We start from the raw sequence: 13,606 nt of genomic DNA on the forward strand, positions 1-13,606 counted from the left end.
GGGAAAATAAACTGCAATGCAGTATAGAAAATACTCAAATCTTCCCTGGCTCATTGCTAACTGGGGAATAGATTATTTAATGACAAATTTACTGTACTTCTCTGTTACAGGAAAACTACTTGTTAGGCCATATATCACAAGCTTAGAAAGGCAACTAGGAAAAATCAAGAAATCAATTTCTAGTCCCTGCGGTGATATATTCTACATGTGAATTGTGTTATGCCAGGGGAGCACAGATTTTATCCTTAAATAGAAGATTTCTGTCTTGTCTTAGGTTTTTGAAATGTCTTTTTAGTTCAGTCTTTTTTTTTCTGATAATGTGCCTTACTATGAGAATATCATGCTTCCATTTGTATTACCAAATATGAAATCCTTTTCTAACACAGAAAATTATTATTAGTTCTTACAGAAGCAGATAAAAGTCCAAAAAGTTTCAAGGGGTGGAAAAACTACCTTTTCCTTCAGCAACTCATCCAAATATTAAAAAGTATCAAGGCCTGTAAACTATAAACTTTTTATTATAACTAAAGAAAAATCCAAGTATATTATTTTAAGTGTTCAATAACTTGAGATACTACAGTTCTACCTTAGACTTTTGGAAACCAATGAAAGAATTAATTAGGATTAGATGAGAGACATCTGCTATCACCTTCTCTCCAAATATAATACAAAATAAAGAAAGAGGAAGCGAGGAGACAAACATGTGCTGTTGTATTTCTGTGTCCAAGTGTCATATACTATTGATCTACTTCTTTGAGGACTAGCAGGAAAACAAACCAAGTCAACCCAAGTATGAAGAAGCAAAGTCTATTTTTACATATATATTTGTATATAACTTAGGAGCTTTGTGGGTATAGACCAATATGCTACCTAAATATTAAGTAGATGTGATGACAACATGTTTGAAGATGACAGATGACATTCACAGCTGCCTTAAAAGAGAAGAACTTTTGCCAGAGCTGTCAGAGTAACTCAGAGCTGATAGTCAGCTCGAAGCAAGTCAGTCTGCCCCCACCACCCTGTTGTAAGAGATATTGGGGGAAATGTTTGACAAGCCCACACTTATCCAAGAGGGAAGCACAAAAAGCTGTCATAACTTAGAGAATACACAGCATCTATAATTTATCCCACAGATTAAGCAATTTTGAGTAAAAGGAACTATAGTCAGCCCATAAAATTTCCAACAGTCAGGTTGATCTTAGATTAAAAAAAAAAAAAAACAAAACCATCAAACCACCACCAGAAGCAAAATCCCCTCAATATTTATTCCCATTTGAGCAGTTAGACCTAAGTCATCTCTTTTCCCTAAACAAAAAATAACTAACACAGGTAATAAAGAACAGAGTAGTTTAAGATCTGTGATTTTTGTACCGAGATGTCATCATTGCAAGATGAACAAGGAAGATTCAGGTTACTGATAAATTCACAGATCTGGTCTTTCTTCTCCCAGTTTCTGAAGCTGAGAAACTGGCAAAATATCTGAGGAAGACATCCTCTGTTTCTTCCAACTGACACAAACAGTTCAGGAAGATTGAGACTGACAAAACTCAATAGATTCCATTTCAACAAGTTGACAAAATTAAAAACTCATGGTGTCATCTTATTAAACAACAACAACAACAACAACAAAACTAAAAAAACAAAGGAAAAAAGAAAAAAAAAAATAAAAAGGTTGTTAATCTTTACAGCTTTCAAAGGTGTTTATATTTCCAGATTTGTGCTCATGGTATGCTACTGTTACCATATTTTTGTGGATTTCTGTGTAGTTTTGAACTTTGAAAAGTATTCTGTTTAATGAAAGCTGATATTCCTATATTCTCTTTTAACTTTGGGATCTACCAAAAAAAATAAAAAAAAAACCAACAACAAAAAACCCACCAACAACAAAAACCTCATTTATCATGAGTAGGAAAAAAAATTATCATAACAACTTCTAATAAATAAGATCATATATAATATATATTTAGGACTTAAGATAACCTATATTATTCATCTTGTCGAAAACCACCTTATGTGTCTGAGGTCTTGAAGGTCTTTACAGTCTGCTACTAAAAATGCAAATGTCTGTGTAACCTGTAACATTGATATGACTAATTAGCTGCAATCTTTCTGCAGACTAGATAGAAATAATGATAACGATAAGGTCAAGGAGAGTGGCTGAAGAACTAGTATAAATTATGTTGACTCCACATAGGCTTGGCCATTAGAGACTTTGAGGCTGATATACTATTCTAACACAATAAATATGCCAGAGTCACTGAGAGAGAACAAGATTTTTGTCACTTTGAGTCTTTCCCATTCCCAAAATATTAGACTTCCAACTTACAGAAAAGCTGTAAGGTTTATCATCTCCTACTAAGGCTGTAAAATCAAAGCCGAAAGAGTTCAGCAGATATTTAAATAGAAGTCATTTATGTTTATGTAAGTTCCCTGGTTTTAAATCTGTAGGACAAGTGGCTAGGTTTGGTCCAATAAAGTTGTTGGATACACACTAATGAACAAATTAAAAGGAAAACAGTTACAGTGTGTGGCTGTTCCAAATCACAACTATTATTCAGAAGATGTAGATTTTATTTCTCATGGTTAGAGATGCCAAATATCACTATACATCCCGCTTACACCCTCTTCTGTGCTTCACAGCTCCATTTGTAACATGGAGATTATACAGTCACTTAAATCCCAAAGGAATTCCTGCCTTAGTTTACTATATGTCTGAGGATCCTCAAGAAGAAAATATGGTGATTTGGGAGTATTACGATAGAAAGGAAAGAAAAAAAATGCAAAATACTCCCTACAAAGATAAGTAATAATGAAGTTCTGATGTGTGAAATAATCACAGCACATCCTAATGTCTGACCTACTTAATACATTAGAAATACTTTATGATTTAAGAGTTAAGAACCTATTGAGATAAATGGTTGATTGAGATTAAAACCACATTTGAATGTTTTTCTGTAATCCCCAACCTCATATGGTGCTTATTATATGTAGTCAAGTTGACAGTCTTTTCAGAGGTACTTTATCCTGAGCACTGTTATCAATTATATTCATCGCAAAGAGACTTATGCCTGCTCAGCTAGAAACACCAGTTTAGTTTATGCTGTGGTTTAACCCCAGCCAGCAACTAATCCCCACACAGCCACTCACTCATTACCCCTTTGTGGGATGGAGCAGAGTAAAAGTGAGAAAACTTGTGGGTTGAAGTACAGGCCATTTAGTAAGTAAAGCAAAAGCTGTGTACACAAAAAAAGCAAAACAAGGAATTAATTCAGCACTTCCCACTGGCAGGCAAGTGTTCAGCCATCTCCAGGAAAGCAGGACACCATCACACATAACAGTTACTTGGGAAGATGAATGGCATCACTCTGAACGTCCTCCCTTTCCTTCTTCTTCCCATAGAGTATATACTGAGCATGACTTTCAATCGTATGGAATATCCCATTGGCCAGCTTGGGTCAGCTGTCCCTTCTGTGTCCCTTATCAGCTTCTTGTGTATCTGGCATGGCAAAAGAAGCTGAAAAGTACTTGACTGCTCAGCAACAACTAAAACATCAGTGTGTTATCAACATTATTCTCATTCTAGATCCAAAACTCAGCACTGTACCAGCTACTAGGAAGAAAATTATATCTATCTCAGCCAATGTGAGGACAACTGGATAATAATAAATTGTAAGAATGGTTTCCAAATAGACATTGTAAGCATTATTGATGGGAACTCGAAAGAGGTATTATCACTAGTTGTGCTGCAGAGTCAAGGAAAAGGGCAGGAATTAAGACATTCAGCAGAAATTGGAATTTATCATGGCACCATCAGTAAAGTACAGGGTAAAGCAGGACAGAATTACAGAACGATTTTGGGACATTTGAGATCATTGAGTCCAACCATTAACCTAGCACTGTCAGGTCCACCTCTAAACTATGTTCCTGAGATAGGCAGGAGGTTGCGATAGATCTACAACAAAACCACAAAAATGTGAGATCAGCTTGATTTCTTAAAGTTGAATGAGCCTCATGGCTGAGAAAAAACCTCTACACCTTCTTGAATTTTTCATACACAAGAAACCACTGCTAGAGCCATTTCTAATTGTCATGTTCCACAGTTTCAAGTAAACTAGTAAAAAAAAAAAAAATCAGAAAACAGAACTATAAACATTGTAATTACACTCAGAAATTCTTATCTTAGAAAGTTACACAGTCTTTCATTATTCCAAAATGGCAATTATTATTAAAGAGTATCAAGAGATAAATGATTATGTGTTGAAAGTAAGAAGTTGAAATTACTGAAAGAACTAAACTGAAAAATACTGTGATAGGTGCTTTTTTTGTTTCGTTTGGTTTTGGTTTGGTTTTGTTTTTCTGGCTTTGGCTTGGGTTTTTTAAAGTTTTTTATTATTTTTTCTTCTTATTGTTCAAACCTGAGATCTTTCAAAGTTTGTTGTTTAAGTTTTTTTTTTTTTGTTGTTCTGTTTTGTTTTAACAGGAGAACATCCACAATACAAAAAGTAACCACTAAACTCACGAGTATAAGAACTTAATGGGATACTCAGGTTGAAGTCATTGCTGTGAGTCATTAAAACCACTAAAAATGTGTTTCTTCCAGAGCTGTGGCAAATAGACTCAGCTGCTGGGTGTATTGTCATGCAATGCCTCCATATACAACTAGAAGAGTTTGATTGTTTGTTTGGTTTTTTGTTTGTTTGGTTTTGTTTTGTTTTGTTTTGTTTACGCAAAAATAACCAAATATTCCCTAAAACAACAGCATGAATCTAGGGCCTGATAGATCTTCAATAAATACCTCAACCTCTAGTCAAATTCATGCCGGATGTAAGAAATATTCTGGAAATATCTTTCACATGAGTTTTTTTTCCAAAAAAGTTTCATTTACTGTAAAAGAAATCTCTTCAAAATGAAAAACAAACAAAACAACAACAAACACAAAAACAAAAACAAAAAAACCACACCACCACCTCAGGTCAGTCCTCAACATTACTGAATAAAGGGAAAGAACTATATGCAAATCAGTAAACAGAATAATCATCTCATAAACAATATACTAAAGAATCATATCATTTCCTTAATTATAGTTTTGTGGTTACCTATTACTTTTTACACAACACTAAATGCAACATCCTCCAATTTAATTTTTTACAAATATCTACAAAGCCAATTATCTTTTGATCATTAACTTGGCTTATCTGTATGCTTATTTGTTTTCAGAGACAGTTGTCCACATTAGAATCGTCAAACACTTGAGAATGGTACGACACAGTGGTCTTCAGATTTTTCCAATGTTATCATTATTTCCTCCTGACATATATGACATATGTGTAGCATTTTATGCTGTGATACACTAAGAATACCCAACTTGAAGCTTTGCTGATTTTGAAGTCAAAGAAGTCATAAAGATGTTAATAATTACATTAAGTCCTAAAAATATTTAAAAATTTAGATATAGTTAGCACTCATATTTTTTAACCACTGAACTGTGACACATTCAAGGCATTTGTGTGTGTGAGAGAGAGAATGGAAGCAAGATCAGTCTTACGATTAGTAGGATTTAACATTATTTTCCACTTTAACATCCTTACTTAGAAAATAAGAAAACATGATAAAAACAAGAAAAGCAGTTTCACTGAATTCTGCAATTTAGAAGATATTTAGGGTCAGGTTGTCACTGGACGGGTGAGATAACATATCTTGAACTGAACAGTGAGACCTGAGTAGGTACTACAGAAACCTTTTTCATATCTAATAGGTAAGAAATTAAAGTTGTGGGGTTTGTTGGTGTTGGGTTTTGTTTATTTGTTTGATTTTGGGGTTTTGTTTGTTTGGTTTTTTTCTTGCAAGATTTCTGATACAAATATACCTAAGCACATATCTCATATGAACCCAGTATTCTGTTTGCAATCTTGATGAATAGTAAGACTCTGTGCAACTGAGTAAGACAAAGCACTGTGTATTAATTTAAAATGACTACTTTAAAATATCCTCCTTAAGCTCAGGCAATCACAAATGTTGTATCTGAAATGACTCTTTGAAAGCAAACAAAATATTGAGTAACCAGAGCATGGAAGAATATTAGTGGAATGATCTTTTACGAAAAAGTGGCTGATAGCTATCACCTGTAGACAAAAAAAAAAAAAAAAAAAAAAGCCTTGATTTCTTTCTGGAAATATCTTGTAAGAGTCTTAAGTAACTTGGCATCTGACCAGTGAATATGAAACCAAGCAGAATAAACTGCACAGCAAATGATCCCTCACAGACAATCTCCTGCCACATCTTTTCATACACCACTGATATTTACCTTGACTATACAGCCTATATGAAAAATTTCAAACTCGGATCTCTACTAACATTGACTCAAAGTTAAAGAGCGATCAATGGCACTAATCAGTGACATAATGGAAAAAATTTATAAAATCCAGACATGTATGAGTGGGATACCACTTTTCACATACTTAATTTATATGATGATGACTAGGATTTGTAGGCCATAAGCAAAATAAAAGGTCAGTGTTATCTCCTTTTATACAGTCTTCTTTGTGCACAAACAATTTTACGGATGGAAGATTTTTTTTTGAGCATACCTACAGTATGTTCTCCAAGCTACAAAAGGAACACTTATCTGAACAAGTCTTTTTAAATAGCACAAATATCTCACACTAGCTGTGGTATTTTTCAGAAGAGTTTCTTAAAGCACACTGTGAATTTCTTATTAAACTGTTCCATGTGTTCACCTTCTATGTGCGACTCGTTTTAAAACTCTAGTTTTCTTAGCACCTTCTCTGTTATGATCCTCTTAGAAAATGGGGAATCTGCACTTGCTAAAGTTCTGAATTTTATGAAGCTCAAGGCATTTTCACAGAGTGATTCATCATCTCTTTCTCTTCTATCCTCACTAGCAGCAATGGCAATACAAGACCATCAGGTCCAACAGAATAATTATATAACCACCTTACAGCCTTCTGGATGTATCTAATTACAACGGCTCTTCTGAAACAGTTCTTCTCTTGAAAATACTATTTTTAATAAAGGCCATTTTCAATAAAGTCTATTTTCAAAAAGTTTTATTGAACATTAAATTTCTTTTAAAATGCATGGGGTTTTTTTGCATTTGTGTTTCTTTTCAATGGATTCCACAAACATTTTGAAGTATTAGTCTCAGATAAACTTTTAGGTCTTTTGTTTATATTTTCTCTAGATTCTTAACGCACATCCATAAATATACTAATAGTATTAGCATTTAAGAATGCTCTATGTCAAACCATAATTAAAGGCTAAATAATATTCTATTACTAGTTGTCACTATTTGATTGCACCCGGTTTCCAACCCTCAGTCCCGCCACCCCACCCACTAAGGAAAGGCAATAAGAAGGCAAAGACAGGCAAAGAAAGAAAGAAGACTTGCAAGTTGGAAAAGTTAAAAATGTTTTACTAATGCTACTAATAAAATAGAGAAAATAATACAAAATATACAAAACCAATCTTGAAATTCCCGGCAGCTCAGCACTGCTCCAGGAGCTGCAGGGCAGGCACCCAGAAGTAATGGGCTGGACTCTGCAGCAAACCAGAACTGGATTCAGTCTGTCACTAGGCTTCAGACCGCATGGATGGCAGGCAGGGTCCTCCCCATATGCCAGCCATAGTCAAACAGAGCGAGACCCTCATGACCTCCCACTTTTATATTAAGTATCATGTGAATGGGATGGAATACTTGGTCAGTTTTAGTCACCTGTTCAGTTTGCTCCTCCTTGCAAATATGTGATGTGCATTCTTATCAGCGACTTTGCAATCCATTGCTATGTCTACCAAAACATATGCAACTTCAGAAAAGTACAGTTACTAAGAAGAACTTAGCTGAAAGGATAATTCACTAAAAGAGAAACTGGTCTTTTTTTCTTTAGCAAAACCAGGACACTACTGATGTATCACAATAACCAGTAAAGTCATTTGATGATTGCACTTTATTTTTAGAAATCCTTAGGAATGGATTTTCTTTCTATAGATGGATTGGTTTTAGTTCAAATTGTCTTTTTTGGTCATGGCAAAAGTTTGAATTTTCCCAACTCAAATTCCTTGTTATTTTTTTCTATATATGTAGTTTTTTAAAACCATAATACAACACATTTTGGAAAATGCTACTTTACAATTCAGAAATAAGTGAAATTGTGAAATACTCCTGCAACATAAGAATTGCATGTTTCAACAGTATCTATGACTTCTCTGGCAGAATTGTGGAGCACCCAGTGGGAGCTAAATGCAACATTAGCTGTGATCATCATAATGGGAAATGCTGATAGAAATTTGCAATGATTCATTCTACTCTATTCCCCTCCTACCCTTGTTAAATACTGTGACAAATGAGAAGCCCAGACTTTACACTGAAGAGGTAATGATGGCTACATGCAGATGAAAATTTATTATCATGAGCTTCAATTTCCCTTAAACAGATGTCTTTAATGGATTTTTCTTCCTGGGCTACCCACTGTCAACTAATCTGTAGTTTTAACAGTATAAATAATCAACTACTTTATTAATATTAACAAGACATTTCAATATTTGTAATACATAGCAAGATAACTAAAGGTAAGTGAAATGATGAATAGCTTAGTGTCTAAATATTATACCTAAGTAACTTAGAAAATGCATTATAAATTAGTATGGAGAGGTGTTAAATCTCAAAGAAATCCCAAGTGTGAGGTAGGATGAACTTTTGGCTATGCTATAGAGTATCCTGCCTGCTTTCTGGACATGCTTAGGGATACCTCAGCATTCAGTGAAAAGTATATTTCAATTGTATTTTTACCACATGTCACGGAGACACCCCAAAAGTCAATTTTAGGCAGAAAACAAGTTCCAAAACAGATTTTATTCTAGATGGAAAAGTATAGCAAATAAAACAAGTAGAAACAGGTTTTATACAATTATTTGGCACTCAAACAACATAAAATGCAGGTTAGGATATCAGTTGAGGAGATAATTAGGGTATGACAACATAAGAATAATGAGGATCCACAATGTGCACGCACTCACTCACAAGAAACAAAACCAAAGACCTCCCACTCAAGGGTGCCCAGAAGGAATGATCACTCACCTGGGTTAGGTGAGGCCTCACTCAAGGGTATATTAAGTACAGAAAAATAACCACTCACCACAGGAGGAGGTGAGGTGCTCTCAATCCAATAATTTTAATTCAATAATAATACCTTGGCAGGCAGGGTTTTTTAAAATTTTACAGTGGTAAATATCTGTATATGTCGTTAGTTTGGAACTACGCTTTCCCATTGAGGCATGCTTATGCTTAATTGAGAACTGAGAGTCAAAGTAGATCAAAACCCAATGCTAACTTCTTTTGTATAAACACAAACAAGAAATCAACTGTATTGGTACCTAATCACCCCAATGCGATTTACATTAAGTAAAGAAACTGATTTTTCAAGTTTCATCAGAAAAGTCCAGCTTTCCAAGATCACCTGACAACAGTGAACAACTCTCACAGGACATGATAAATATTTTCACCTAAAAGTAAGTAGCTAAAGATAAAATATGTATTTTGATTGTTTATATGGAATTTGTACTCATTTAAATTTTTACCAATTTCTTATCTGAGTGAATCACTAAAATATGCAAGAATTCTCTTCTGTGTCCAAATATGCCAGAGAAACCCTCACTAAATAAGATGAAAATAAACTACATATTAAAATTACATTTAGAAATATTAAAATTATTTTAATGCAACTAAATAGCCATTTAGAGAGCTGTATAGCGAACATTTTTGTTCGAATAAGAAGGGCAATGAAGCTGGTGAGGGGTCTGGAGCACAAATCTGATGAGGAGTGGCTGAGGGAACTGGGGCTGTTTAATCTGGAGAAAAGGAGGCTGGGCGGAGACCTTATCACTGTCTACAACCACCTGGAAGGAGGTTGTAGCACGGACGGTGTTGGCTTCTTCTCCCAAGTTTGTGTTCTGTCTTGAGCAGTCTGAAATACACAGTTCTCGTTCACAGATGTTATAGGTGCAGATAGGTGCGAAGAACGTATATTTCTTGAACTCAAGGCCTGGAGGACATGGAATAATTGTTCAGCTTTACAGTCTCATAGTGACAGTGTTGTTTTGTTTCCATAAATGCCATTTACCACATTTGCTTCATATTTTCCAGTAACTGCATAAAAATATAGATAACTACATTGTCACTTTGTCATGTTTTGGTTTGTTTGTTTGTTTTTTCTCAAAACATATGCACCCAATGTGATTCCTGTGTTTCACAGTGAAAATACTCACACTCCTTTACTTGCCATGTATGTGAAGTTCAGTCTTTCATTCAAAAGTCTCTGCTCATTCTGACCACAGCCCAAAGTCTACATGTTGCATCTGCTAGTCAGTCACTTGAATGTGACTCAACGTCTAAGAGCCTGCAACCAGCTCTCTTGCCTCCGAAGGCTGTCCTTCATCTGCCTGAGTCCACAGTGTCTCCTTCTTCTTTTGCTTCTCCAGAGAAGATGGCAGTTTCCTGTTTGAGGAGTTACAACGAATGAAGCAGATATTCTTAGTGCTGTGTCCTCCTCCGTTTTACACTATGAAGAAGGTGAATAACTGGATGCAACATAAGTTAGGCAGCCCTCCTTCCCAGCTTCCTGAAAATATATTTCTTGGGATATATATTCTATGATCACATTAAAATTTGTTCTTAAACTTGCAAAGAAAGTGTTTGTTTCTTCCCTGAACTTCCTTCAATAAAAGGAAATACAAAGCAAATATTTTTATAGCTTCTTGTTAGTTTTTCTTTGTTATTTTTGAAGAGCATGTAAACATCCCTTTTTTTGGATAAATCAATTGATTATTCTTCTGCAAAGAAATGGATAGCATTCTCTTAGGTTTCATACAATCAGTTCCTTTGTTCAATACCTAGCACTACACTGAGCTGGATCTTTTTATATTTACAGAAAGATTTTCAAATTGTGGAAAAGAACAATAATTTCATTCAGTTTAGCACAAAGTCTATCATTACATGAACAAAATGAGAAATACATTGAATGTGCAACAAATGGAACTGAATTACATCTTCAGGGAGTATCTGCAGATACACAGCCAAATCACTGTACCTAAGCTCACCATTTTACTAGGACAACTTCTAATCTTTTAACATAGTTTAGCAAAATGTTCCAAGCTGAGACATTCATATACCACTTAAGTGACTCTAACTTGTAGTTTCTGAACTTCCTGCTTTTACACAGACCTGGGAGGACAAGTGGGTACTGACGAAAGATCCTCTGTTCAAACCTGTTCTGTTTTAGAGGATAGGTAGCCATATTAAGGTGATGCTGAACTTGAGCTACCATTTCAGTCAGTATGAACTGTGCCTACAGAGATGCTGAATCAAAGCTTCCTCACACCCTTGCAGTCAGACAGTAGCTAAGAGGCATTACTCTGCTGTGCAAGCATGCCTCTTGTCTCACTGAATTTTTTTGTGTTTGTTTGTTGTTTTTTTTTTTTCCCCTTCAGCTGTTTTTCCAAGTCATTCATCACCAAACCCACTTGTACATTTCTACTTTGCACAATCATTTCCTTCCTTGCTACTGTTGTATACAAAGAACTAATTATGTGGCAATTTCTGCTATTGTAGTGTAGGAAATAGAGCCATTTGCAATATCTTGGTAACAGTACTAAGCTGATTTTGGGGATGCTTCCAGTAATTATTATCACACAATGTTGTCAACTGTATAAAAAAATGAACCTGAGAGAAACTGGATAGATCAGGAATGACAAAGGGTTACAGAACTGCGTATATCTAATTAACTGGTTTAAATAAAGCAAAACATAGGACTGATTGAAGCTAACAACCATGTGAGAACTATCATAATGGCCTTCAGGAAAAGTTAGTTGTCTCAACTTGATTTCTAGTGGACATAGGTATAAATCATAGAAACAATAATCAGTGTTACTATGTTGCAGATTTCTTTCTCTATTAAATGCACCAGGGCCAGTCTGTGCTTCTGAGGGTCTTAGGCTCACAGTCCACGTCTTGTGCTAACACACTCAGCAGCCTTCATCCCTAAAAACAGCTGTCTCATCCCAGCAGAGGCTGGGAGCTGTTACCACCACACACTGGGTGCTGGCACTGGCCAAAGCAGTGCTTGGTGGCTCTGCTAGCAGCCAACCCCTGTAGGCTGTCAGGTGTTCATGCGCAGTCCTGTAGTCTTTAGCTGGCTAGGCCAAACATCTCCATGGAGATCAATGATGGATGAGGTTCTGGCACACCTTGTGCAGCTAGTGGGAGTGATCAGTCAATAAAACCTCTTCCCTCTACTCGAAGATCTCTGCCCACATCCAACTACTTCACTGATATTCATTCCATGTACATGTACTCCTGACCAACTTCCATGAGTTATTTCAGTCTGTTTTGGGCAGTGATAGGTCATCTTTTGGAAGGCTGTAAGAAATTTGTCTGTCAAACTGCTTCTATTTTCTGCTTTCCATACAACAGCTTAGAGGGTGCTAGCATGAGGTGGAAAAGTATATGCATGATGCCCAATGTAGAAGGTGTTTCTACAAATAACAATTGCTTAGCATTTTTCAGTCACAGGCTCACAGAAAACCTACTGCCTCTGTCACTCCACATGAAAAATCACACTGGACCTGAAAAGAAGAGCAAGTTGCCCATAGTAGGTGCTGGTACAAGTGGAGTAGTAATGACTGAGAAACATTGTCACAGCAGGGCAACACATTGGACTGGGATAAAATATCCTGTAACAATCCTGGGTAAATCCTTTTTCCTGGTAGTTAAAACACAAATGACCAAAATTTGCCTCCAGGACTACAGTTTTTGAAGAAGAGAAACATGTATTGATCTTTGCTAGAGATTAAACTAATAAAGGAGCAAGCACTTTATAATTGCAATGCTGGATAATACCCTGATGAATTATGTTAATAAAAAATCTATCCTTTGCCTCTTGTTTTCTTTTACTGGCTAGTCACAAAATGGACTTTATCAGTACTAGTATAATGAAGTATGAATTTTTGCACTACAGCTGTCTTCCTTGTAGCCTATCTTAGAGGAACAGAGGTCTTCAGTTTTCAAACTATCATTTCAGCTTCTATCACAAACAGCAGAACAAATAGAATTGCTTTTAACAATGCTGATTTGTACTGCAAAATGAGGCATTTATTACTTCCAGTAAACCAAACTAAATCAGTCATTCTGCAGCTTTTTCTATAACACTTTTATTCTGGGCAAAGAGAGGGATATTCAAATCTCATGTCAGAAAACACAGCTGTATAGGGATATAGCGGAAGATTTGGCGAGGAGGTTAGTTAAATGTAAATACGCTCAAGTGACTTGCACCTGTCTGTAGAAAAAGCACACACATCACACTAATTGTCTTACTGACCTTGTGTGCTTGATGAGTAGAAGCTCTGTGTTAGATAACACAGGCCTGGGGGAAACTCTGGGCACCTTATCACTGTGTCTGAGATTCCTGCTTTGTTGTGAGAAAGAGCGGGAGGCTGCGCCTGCCTGAAGCCTTGAAATACAGGCGAGCTCAACAGGCCCAGCGATCTTCCAGCAGGGCTGAACTGACCAGCGCCTGTGTCCCCGTTTGTGTCACCT

Source organism: Patagioenas fasciata, chromosome 1, assembly GCF_037038585.1.
Source record: "Patagioenas fasciata isolate bPatFas1 chromosome 1, bPatFas1.hap1, whole genome shotgun sequence".
Classification (NCBI taxonomy): domain Eukaryota; kingdom Metazoa; phylum Chordata; class Aves; order Columbiformes; family Columbidae; genus Patagioenas; species Patagioenas fasciata.